Source organism: Amblyomma mixtum, chromosome 1 (assembly GCF_055824585.1).
Source record: "Amblyomma mixtum isolate Tamu chromosome 1, ASM5582458v1, whole genome shotgun sequence".
NCBI classification, from domain to species: Eukaryota; Metazoa; Arthropoda; class Arachnida; order Ixodida; family Ixodidae; genus Amblyomma; species Amblyomma mixtum.
Window position 1 is genome coordinate 304231638 of NC_143012.1, and position 9702 is coordinate 304241339.

Genomic DNA, 9702 nt, shown 5'->3' on the forward strand with positions numbered 1-9702 from the left:
TACAAGCAGTAGCGCCCTTTCCTTCCAGTTCCCGAAGTGCTGCTGGTACTTCTGTCACTACCTTCAATTATTCATCTATTAAGAGTCCAGCCTTTTCAAACTTTGTGATCCTTTCCGTCAATGTTGAGCAGTTTGCACTAATGTATGTCGGGTCTCTTTCTAAACTCGCCTCTTGCTACAGTTCGAGAAAAACACTTCTTTACACTATGTTCAAGCTAGTCTTCGAGAAAAACGTTCGGCGAGACCCGTGCCTTTTGTGAGTGCATCGGCGCGTGCCATTCACCATACTGAGACAGATGTCTCAAAATTAAAAAAACGGCACCGAGGACCGAAATGCCGGATTTAGGCATTTATAGGCAAAAAGTGCGGTTAAATAGGTAGTCTTTCCCAAAAGATGACAAAAAGGTAGGCAGGTGCAAAAATCCCCCGTTTAGGCATTTATAGGCATGTTTAGGCAAATGCCTAAAGTTCCTGGCCCTAGTAATTAGTCATTAAGTATGACGTCATCCAGCGGTGACGTCACCAGTGCCACAGAGGCAGTTAAAGCATGTCAGAGTGATGCGCAAAACGTTTTCGCCTCTACGTACTTCACGACAGTCGGAGTGCCTCCTGAACTTTTTTTTTCTTGTTCTTGCTTTTTTGGCTGTTCCTGTATTTCCCTGGTTCTCGCGTTCCAGTACGCAGCATTATTTTGAAAATGAGCCAAAGGAATCCCAAGGTAAGAGCGGATGGTTATCTGTTGTTCCAGCCAGCGCCTTCGCTTCGGCGGACGCGGTTGTTGCGACGCGCGTCTTTTCTTTTACTCTTTCGTCTTCTAACTCTCCTCTATCTGCACGTGGCAGCGGTGGTGACTTGGCTTGAGCCAGTCGGCAGGCCCGTACACTTTCCTTTTCATCCTTCTCTCAGTCGCAACAGCAACAACAAACCAAGGTTAGTGCACGTACGTGAAAACATTACATTTTCGTAAACTTCAGGATGGCAGTTTCATTCGTCATGCCATAACCCAACATTTTTATCCAGATTATTATGACAACCTACCAAATTACTAAATTTTTAGGCCAGTCTTATTGCGTTGCTAACGCTGTCCTCATTAACACAAAAACAGGGAAGTCATCAGCATGCTATCGCCGCAGTTAAAGCGTCTTCCATTTTTTTAGCAGAAACGCGGCATTGAAGCAATAGGCTGCCGGCGTTCATTTTCGTGAGCGTTGAGGCTTCCGGCTCAACGCTAATGAATCCAGTAAACGCCGGCAGCCTATTGTTTCAGTGCACGTTTCTGCTAAAACGTTGTGAACGCAATCAGCGCACTGTTGTGTCGCCGTGGCCACAGCCAACGCCACGCCGGAGCATGTTGGGGCACGCCGGGACGGCGGCGTGGAGAGAGAGAGAGAGTGTGACACGGACCCAGACGCAGACCGACGTTGAGAGAGCCCCATTTCCTTGAGGCGAGTAATCTTCGTTCTCGAAACGGAAACCACGATATAACACGCACATCTCTCTGGTTTGGTTGGCTTTATGAGGTTTAATGTTCCAAAGCGACTCGGGCTATGAGGGACGCCGTAGTGAAGGGCTCCGGAAATTTCTTCAACCACCTGGGGTTCTTTTACGCGCACTGGCGTTGCACAGTACACGTGCCTCTAGAATTTCGCCTCCATCGAAATTCGACCGCCGCGGCCGGGATCTCTCACTACGGCCACGTAATAATACTTACTATAATCATCGGTGCCGTCCTTTGATGTGGCAGTGGGATTTCGGTCAGTGCTTTCACATGCAACGCGTTCCCTGCGAATTCGGTCGGAACGACCTGCCGATTTCCTTCATATTTGCATAGGCAACATGTGATTAGACGTGACAATAAAGCAACACGGAATGTGTTGATGTTGTAACCACGCGTACTTTAAGATGTAAGGCAATATTTTCGTATTTCTTATGTGTTCTGTAGAATAAACAGTTCCGCATTATTATAAAAAAGCACGTTCGTGCGCTGACTGAAACCGCGAGACGTCACGACGATTGCAAGCCGTCTGCGGTTACGGCCCTCTCTCTAGCCGCAGGTCGACATAATTCGCAGCATGTGAAACGAGTCGGTGGGGAAGCGAGGCCCTGCTTCGACGGGCGCTGCCATCAGGGTAGTCAAGGTCGTAGGGGGCGGGGCACATCTGCCCTGCCTGCCCAGGGCCCTAGGGTCAGGGCAGGGACAATCGGAGATAAGAGGATTAAAAATTGGCGGGGGCTCAGCTTTGGTTAAGCCTGGTAGGTTGTGAAAGCAAAAGCGCAGCGCCTCCAACTCAAGGAACGCAGTGCGCCGCGTTTAGATGTCACGCGTGGCTACCGGCCGCCGCTGCGCGACGACTGAAAGCGTCTTCGGTAATTTATTTTATATTTTGTTTTTGATGCTGCGTTTGAGAGAAAGAAAACATAATCTACATCTGGTATGACGTCACAGCGGCAGTAGCGCCACAGGTGCGCAGCGCGGCAAAAACGCACCGTAACTAGCAGCCGGGCTCTCTGAAGGAGCGAGTTGGACGCCCATAATCTACAGCCGGTATGACGTCACAGCGGCAGTAGCGCCACAGGTGCGCGGCGCGGCGCAACTGCAGCCGGGCTATCTGAAGGAGCGAGTTGGTCGCCCATATTCACTCCGCTAAAGGTCAAACGTAACTGCGGCCGGGTCACGCGAAAGCTTGAAATTGCGAGTAGTATTGCTTTCGCAAAATAAAAAACGCGCAGGCTGTCGCCAGGCTCTTGCCTCAAACCGCTGCTCAAACATCGCGACCGCTGTGAGATGGGTGCAGAGAAAGGCACAGTGCATGCCGTGCTCCTTTCCGCCACAATCGCACTCACTGCGTGCATTCTATCTACCCTGCCGAACCGCAGGCTGCCCCTTCGTCCCGGCTGGTCACGGACAAGGATAAGAAGGCGGACATCGGGAGGTGACTTGCCAGTCGCACCATGAAGAGCTGAAAACCACCGCAGCCTGCGGGCGGTTCGCTGCTTACCGTCGTGGTTCACTTTCGTCAGACGTCACTTCCGGCGTGTGCAGGGAGCAGCGTTTGTCGAGGGAACTCGTAGACGTCTGAAACAGTGAGTTATTCGTTGGTCGTAAAACATGGTCACACGAACGACCTGTACTGTCAGAAGGGGAAGTGTAGCGTTGCCTCACGACCCATTCGTCTGTTACCAGCGGATGGGGAAGGGACGTCCTCTTAAACCTTCAAGCGACTGGCTAAAGTGGCGCCACCGAAAGAAACTTTTCCCGTACGACCGAATCCCGTAATTTTTCCTCCGATACTGCGTTTCATATCAGTGTACATATATATATTACCGCTGCTGAACAAGTGTAGGCATGGACGCGTTTTCACGGCAAGGCGTGTTTTCAGCAATTATAAGTGCTCTGTTTTGCGACACTTTTGCGCACAAAGCTGCAGCTCACTTGTCGAAGCTCTCAACGCTAAATGTGTTCATTTTACCGTACTTTACGGGAAAGTTTACGTTATAGGTACCCTGCGCATCCAACGTCAGCTAGCCTACTTCGATGCTGCTTCCTTTCTGTGGCTCAGGGGTTACGGCGCTCGGCTGCTGGCCCGAAAGACGCGGGTTCGATCCCGGCCGCGGCGGCTCAATTTCGATGAAGGCGAAATTCTAAAATCCCGTGTGGTGTGCGATGTCAGTGCACGTTAAAGAACACCAGGTGGTCGAAATTTCCGGAGGCCTTCACTACGGCGTCCCTCATAGCCTGAGTCGCTTTCGGATTTTAAACCCGAATAAACCAAATAAACCAACCTTTTCGTTAGCCTCCACATTTCTATCCTGTATGTGAGTGCCGGTAAGATACAGCTGTTATATACATTTCTCTCGAGGAATATTGGTAAACTGCCATTCATGATCTGAGAGAGCCTGCCACATGCGCTCTGTCCCATTGTTTTTCTTCTAGTTATTTCCCTCACATGAACCGGATTAGCGGTCACTACCTGCTCAAAGTACACGTATTCGCTTACGACTTCCAGCACCTCGCTACAAATTGTGAACTGCTGTTCTCTTGCGAGACTGTTGAACATTACTTTGGTCAGACTGTTGAACATTACTTTGGTCAGACTGTTGAACATTACTTTGGTCTTTTGCACGTTAATTTGAGGACCTACCGTTCTTTTCTGCCTGTCTAACCCATTGATCTTTGCAGCTCATCTCCTGAGTGACTCAGCAAGGCAATGTCATTAGCGAATCGCAGATTACTTAGGTGTTCTCCATTAACTCTTACCCCCAAATTATTCCGATCCAGGCCTCAGAACACCTCCTGTAATTAGGCGGTGATTGGCATTGGCCAGATCATGTCTCCCTGCCTGACACCTTCCTTATTGTAATTTTACTGCCGAGGTTATGACGTGATATAGTAGCTGTACGTTGTAGATATCTACCAGTGTTTTCACGTAAGGCTCTTCTGCACCCTGATTCCGCAATGCCTACATGACTGCTGAGGTTTCTAATGAGTCGAATGCTTTCTCGTAATCAATGAACGCTGTGTACAGGGGCTGGTTATACTCTGCGCATTTGTCTGTGACCTGATAGATGGTGCGAATATTGTCTATTGTCGAGCATCCTTTACGAAAACCTGTCTGATCTTTTGGCTGATCGAAGTCTAAGGTTGTCTTGATTCTGTTAGCGATTGCCTTAGTAAATTCTTTGTAGGCAATAGACAATAAGGTGATCGGTCTGTAATTTCTCAAGTCCTAGATGTCTCCTTTCTTATGAATGAAGATAACATTAGCGTTCTTTCAAGCTTCTGGCACGCTCATGACCATAATGCATTGCATATACAGGCTGGCTAGTTTTTCTACCACAATCTCCCACCGTCTGTTAAGAGATCTGCTGTTACTTGATCATCAGCTGCTCCTCACGATTTGCATTGCTCCTAAGGCTTTCATTACTTGCTCCTTCGTTGCTGGCCGGGGGTGGCGGGTGCTCATTAACGTTCCGATTACTTTCGCTACTGTATAGCGAACTGAGAACTTACTGCACACCATCTGTCTCGGCAGATGGTGAGCGCTAGCCTGCTTGGGCTATAGACGACGCCTGAACTGCTGAGAAGTGCGGGAACTTTCGCTGCGCAGGGAATATGACCGTTCTCATGCGCGGCATGAAGTGTCCTCAAGCCTAGTGACCTGAGTCCACCGAATTCCCTCCGAGGCGACGATATTCTGCAGGCAATGGTTTTTAATTTAATCGCATGACACTTCGCGAATGTTAATGAAGGCGTGTGTTGCTCGTTGAAAGTGGCACTAAATTAGCCCGTGTGGTAAAGAAACTGGGGCGAGCGGTGAACGCAGATCTGAACCATGGGAGTGAAATAGGTAATCTCGGGTAACTTTCGACCAGAAATCAGCAGATCCCTCTAAAACAAGGCCCTTCAACCAATGACGTCGATACGGCGGTGACGTCGCGTCCGACCACCCTGCGCGTGGTATCGGGCATCTGCTATGTATAGGTGCAAGGCGGGTGGCTGCTACATCTTGGAAATATCATAGTCGTTGCCTGAAGGGCCTCTCTGGTGGGGATTTACTGCTTGGTTGCTGATTTGTCGTACTATAAGAATACGAGCTTCGTTCGGAGTGTGCTCAGCAGGTTCTCCCATGTAATGAGATTAGCAGCCTGATATTATCAGTCAAAGAGCAAAGTGTTTAATACTTTAGAGCACGTACTCTCCTCCCCAAGTTCTCCGCGGAGGACAGTGGACAAGCTTGAGGACAGCACAGCGAGCTATGGAAAGTAAAATGATAGCGACAACTGTAAAAACAGGAAAACGTGAGAGCAGTTTAGTTAATAACATCACAGCTGAAATCAAGAAGTGGAAATGGACATGGGCAGTGCTTGTGATGCACAGAAGAGATAACTGATGATGCCTTAGGGTGGTGACATGGGCTCCCATATAAAGGTAACTGTAGGGAGTGGCAGAGAGTCGGGGCCTCTTGAGGTTAGGAAGTTTGCATGGGTGAGGTGATCGTAGCTGGCCCATGCCAGGGTTGACTGAAGCCCAATGGGTGAGGGTTTTATCCTCCAGAAGGCTTAGTTGAGCTGGCGATCGCGACGCGTGTATAGCTCAGGAGAGGGCAACACATACTCAGGAACATGAATTTGTGAGGTGCGAGGCGCAGAATCCATCGTGCATTAAGAATACGTCTGCAAACTGTACTATTTTCCCAAGTTAAAGTTTAGAACAATTGTGAGACATTCCAGCGGCTAAAGAAGACACGGATGAAGGTAGACGGAACAGGACAACGCTGGACTTCAACTTTTTTAGCCGTTGGAATGTCTCACAATTGTACTAGCAACCAGCCCAGCTTTCACCGGTTAATTAAAATTTAGAGGCGGAAATGGGAAAACACATAGAGATACGCAGTCGGCTCTCCTTTTGTTGATGTTTCTCAGCTTCTTGTTAATTTGTTCGAACAACTAAAGTCCTGAGTTCTGGAGTCGTTCCTTTATTAAATAATTCAATGTAAAACCATGGAATAACAATGAAATGTTGCTGATTATCATATTGATGCTTCCACCTACCTCCCCTTCCAAAAAATAAAACGTTGCACGTTCCTGCAGAACACGTTGACAGAAATTCTGATCCGAACCCCCGCCATCCTTTCTTGCAGCCGACGATGCCTCCGAAAGACTGGCATCTGCAGCAGCATGCGACCTACGTGAGTGGTCTGTGCCCGGAGCTGTTCTCGTCCCCCTACAAAGCGTACGCCAGGCTGCAGGAGCTGAAGACCATTCTGTCCGAGCGCGGAGCCAACCTGAAAGCGCATTGCGTTGGAGGCAACGTGCACAGCTGCGAACTGCTGCTTCAGCTGCCACAGTGGAACAGTGTGTTAGGACACATAGGTGTGCAGCTCAGAGAACGGAACAATCGTGGCGTGCTCGCCGTGGTCTGCTCCAAAGATATCTACGGTTTTCATGCCGAATGCCGCCTCACACGCCCAGTGCTGCTCTTCCATTGGCTGCTGGTGAGTCACCGCTGCGTCACCTTGTTCCGGATGGAAAGATGGGGAGTGTTTGATAGCCGCATCTACAGAACCATTTTCTACGACGCTGTAGCTAAGTGCACTGGCCTTAGAAACCTGCAGTTTGGCGTGGAATTCCATATGATCACTTACAAGCAGCTGCTGGATGCGCTGCACTGCCTGCCCAACCTCGAGGAGATCGCCTTGAAATGTTTCGACGCCGGTCAAGACTACAAGAACGTTACCACCCTAGCTCACGTAATCAGCACAAAAGGCAAGCTGAATCGGCTCGCGATCGAGTGCTTAGGTGTTAGGCCATATGTGAAATGTATTCCACCAGTCATGCAGTGTATCACGGCAGCGCTGAAGAGGAACACGACCATCAGCGACCTTTGCATAGACGTTTGCTGGATGAAAGCAAAAGACTGCCGTATTTTCTCGCAGTTTATCAAAGAAAGCGGCTCGCTGAAGTCGTTGCGCCTGTTCAGTTGGATCGAAACACCCACCTTTAACGTAGTCGAGGTCGCAGGAGCGGTGAAGGATTCGAAGACGCTGGTTAGTTTAGAGCTGAATGATTTTTTCATCGACATCAGTGGCGCTTTGGGCACTGGCGAGGTCCCTGTCCAGTGCCAAGAAACTGCAGCAGCTGGAGCTCATCTCCTGCGAACTGGCCTTCACAGAGCCGAACAGTGAGCAGAGCTCAGGATTCGAAACTGAAAGCAACTCATACAGCGTGGTTCGCAGGCTCATGAAGCCCTTTGTCCACATGGTGCGCAATGTGAAGTCACTGCGGAGGCTCAGATTCCCTTTATCTCTCCATACACCGGAGGACCAGCGGGTGTTGTTCCACACATTGGCGAATGAAGACTCTGTCGAAGATGTGCGCTTGGAGCACCGGATGAATTTATACGTGTTCGACTCATATCGCGTCGTCAGTGAGCCAGGAACTGGCGTCCAAGTAATAATCGATTGCTTTTATAGAGGTGACCCGCAGATGGACAGGATAACAGAGTGGGCCCAAGTTGTAAGCATTGTCCTGCTGGTATGCGGAGCAGCGCGCTCGGTTGGCCAATTTATGCAGCTGCACGCGTTCCACAGCCTGTCAACCCTGACGGTGGAAGTTCGTGCCTCTATTGCTGCCGAACAAGCGGAAATTCTCGCTGAATTCCTGAGGCTCACCAAGTCACTGAGCACGGTCACATTGAGCTTCGAAGCGAAACGCAAGGAGTCAATGGTTCTGCTCGACGGACTTTCGCTCAACACCAGCATCACGGCTCTCATCATTGAGGGCTGGTGTATGAGCAGGCGAGCCGGAAGCCTCCTCGCAGACGTCGTCTGCTCGAGTAAGAAGTTACGGGCGCTTACGTACAACTTGCAACGCGGGAATCCATCACGAGCGTTCTTCTCTACGCTCGCCAAGTCCATCCGGAACAACATGACCCTCATTTCGTTGACGACGAAAGAGTTGACTGTTCCAGACAGACAGCTAGACTGCATTAACGAAGTCCTCACCCGCAACGGCCAGCTGCTGGTCCGCACCGCACGATTCGTATGCGGCCGCGCCTTCGACAAAACTGGTGCAGAGGCACTCGAGGTAATCGGCTCGAATCCCATGCTCGTCGAAAAAGTTCAAGAAATGGCACCAATAAATAAAACAGAAGCTGAGGACATGGTCAGAAAGAGCATTGGTGATCTGGACGAGATGGACGGCTTCATGAGAGCCGCCGGTGTGGTCCGGCACAGAGTCGTCTGCAAAGAAAGCCCCGACGGCCGGCCCGGCCTGGATGCACTTCCGTGGCTTTGCTGGTTGCACCTGCGCCGATATTTGCGCCTGGTGGACATTGTAGACCGGCCTGATGTGCGGCAGAAAGCCAGTCAACTCGGAAACAGCAGCATTGACTAGTAGTTTTTGTGTTTGAAACCCACTGAGGCTGCCGCCTTTTATAAACTGGTTATTCTTATGTTGTTTTTTTTCCTAGCTCCTCTGTACGCTTTGTATCTGCGGCTCTCAGAATAGTCGCGTGCAATGGTTCACGCCTCACTGATCTTTTATTTGGTGTTTTGTCTAGTTTTTGTTCATGTGTTGTGGAACTGCTATGATGTTGATCTTTTTGTTTCCATCTTCGTGCTTGCCGCATTAATTCTATTCTTGTGACACATTACCATCGCAGATAGTTATGATTTTCTCCTAATAAATGCGCAGTCCATTCCGTGCTTTGTTTTTTTTTTTGTAATCAAGCATCTTTCCTTCCACTGTACATACCTGTACATACACAGGAAAAACTATAACGTGCGCACATACCCAACAGTTCTGGGAACAAGCCTTTTTGAGCAGAAAACCGTTTAGGAACGCAATTTATTCAATATAAGGAAAAATTTCGAATTTTTTTATTTATTTACGTTTTCGCTACCATCAGAAGCGTTCCCTAAAGGTTTTCTATGGCAGTCTTAACTAATAAGAGAGATTTCGCTACATATCAGAAGCACGGAGCATTACCTTCAATAGTTTCAATTTACAATATTCCATTTTTTTTTAGTTTTTGTCCAAGAATGTTGCACATGATGTACCTTGAGATGGGGTCTTAACTAAATTTTATTAATTTCATTGAAGCTAAGCACATTAGTTCCGACAACGTGCTGTAGGCGCTCAGTTTGTTGCGGGTCTCGAGTGCTGCAAACAGCAGCGAGCGGGTCGCTGGGTGGCTTCTTT

The 9702-nt window shown here is 49.1% G+C and overlaps 1 pseudogene across 1 annotated transcript; it reads left to right on the forward strand.

The window, feature by feature from the left end:
* Positions 1–835: 835 nt before the first annotated feature.
* Positions 836–9131, forward strand: LOC149372262 (uncharacterized; annotated as a pseudogene). The gene is made up of 3 exons (XR_016286990.1): positions 836–930; positions 2878–3084; positions 6642–9131. The product of XR_016286990.1 is annotated as an uncharacterized LOC149372262 (transcript).
* The last annotated feature ends 571 nt before the right edge of the window (positions 9132–9702 follow it).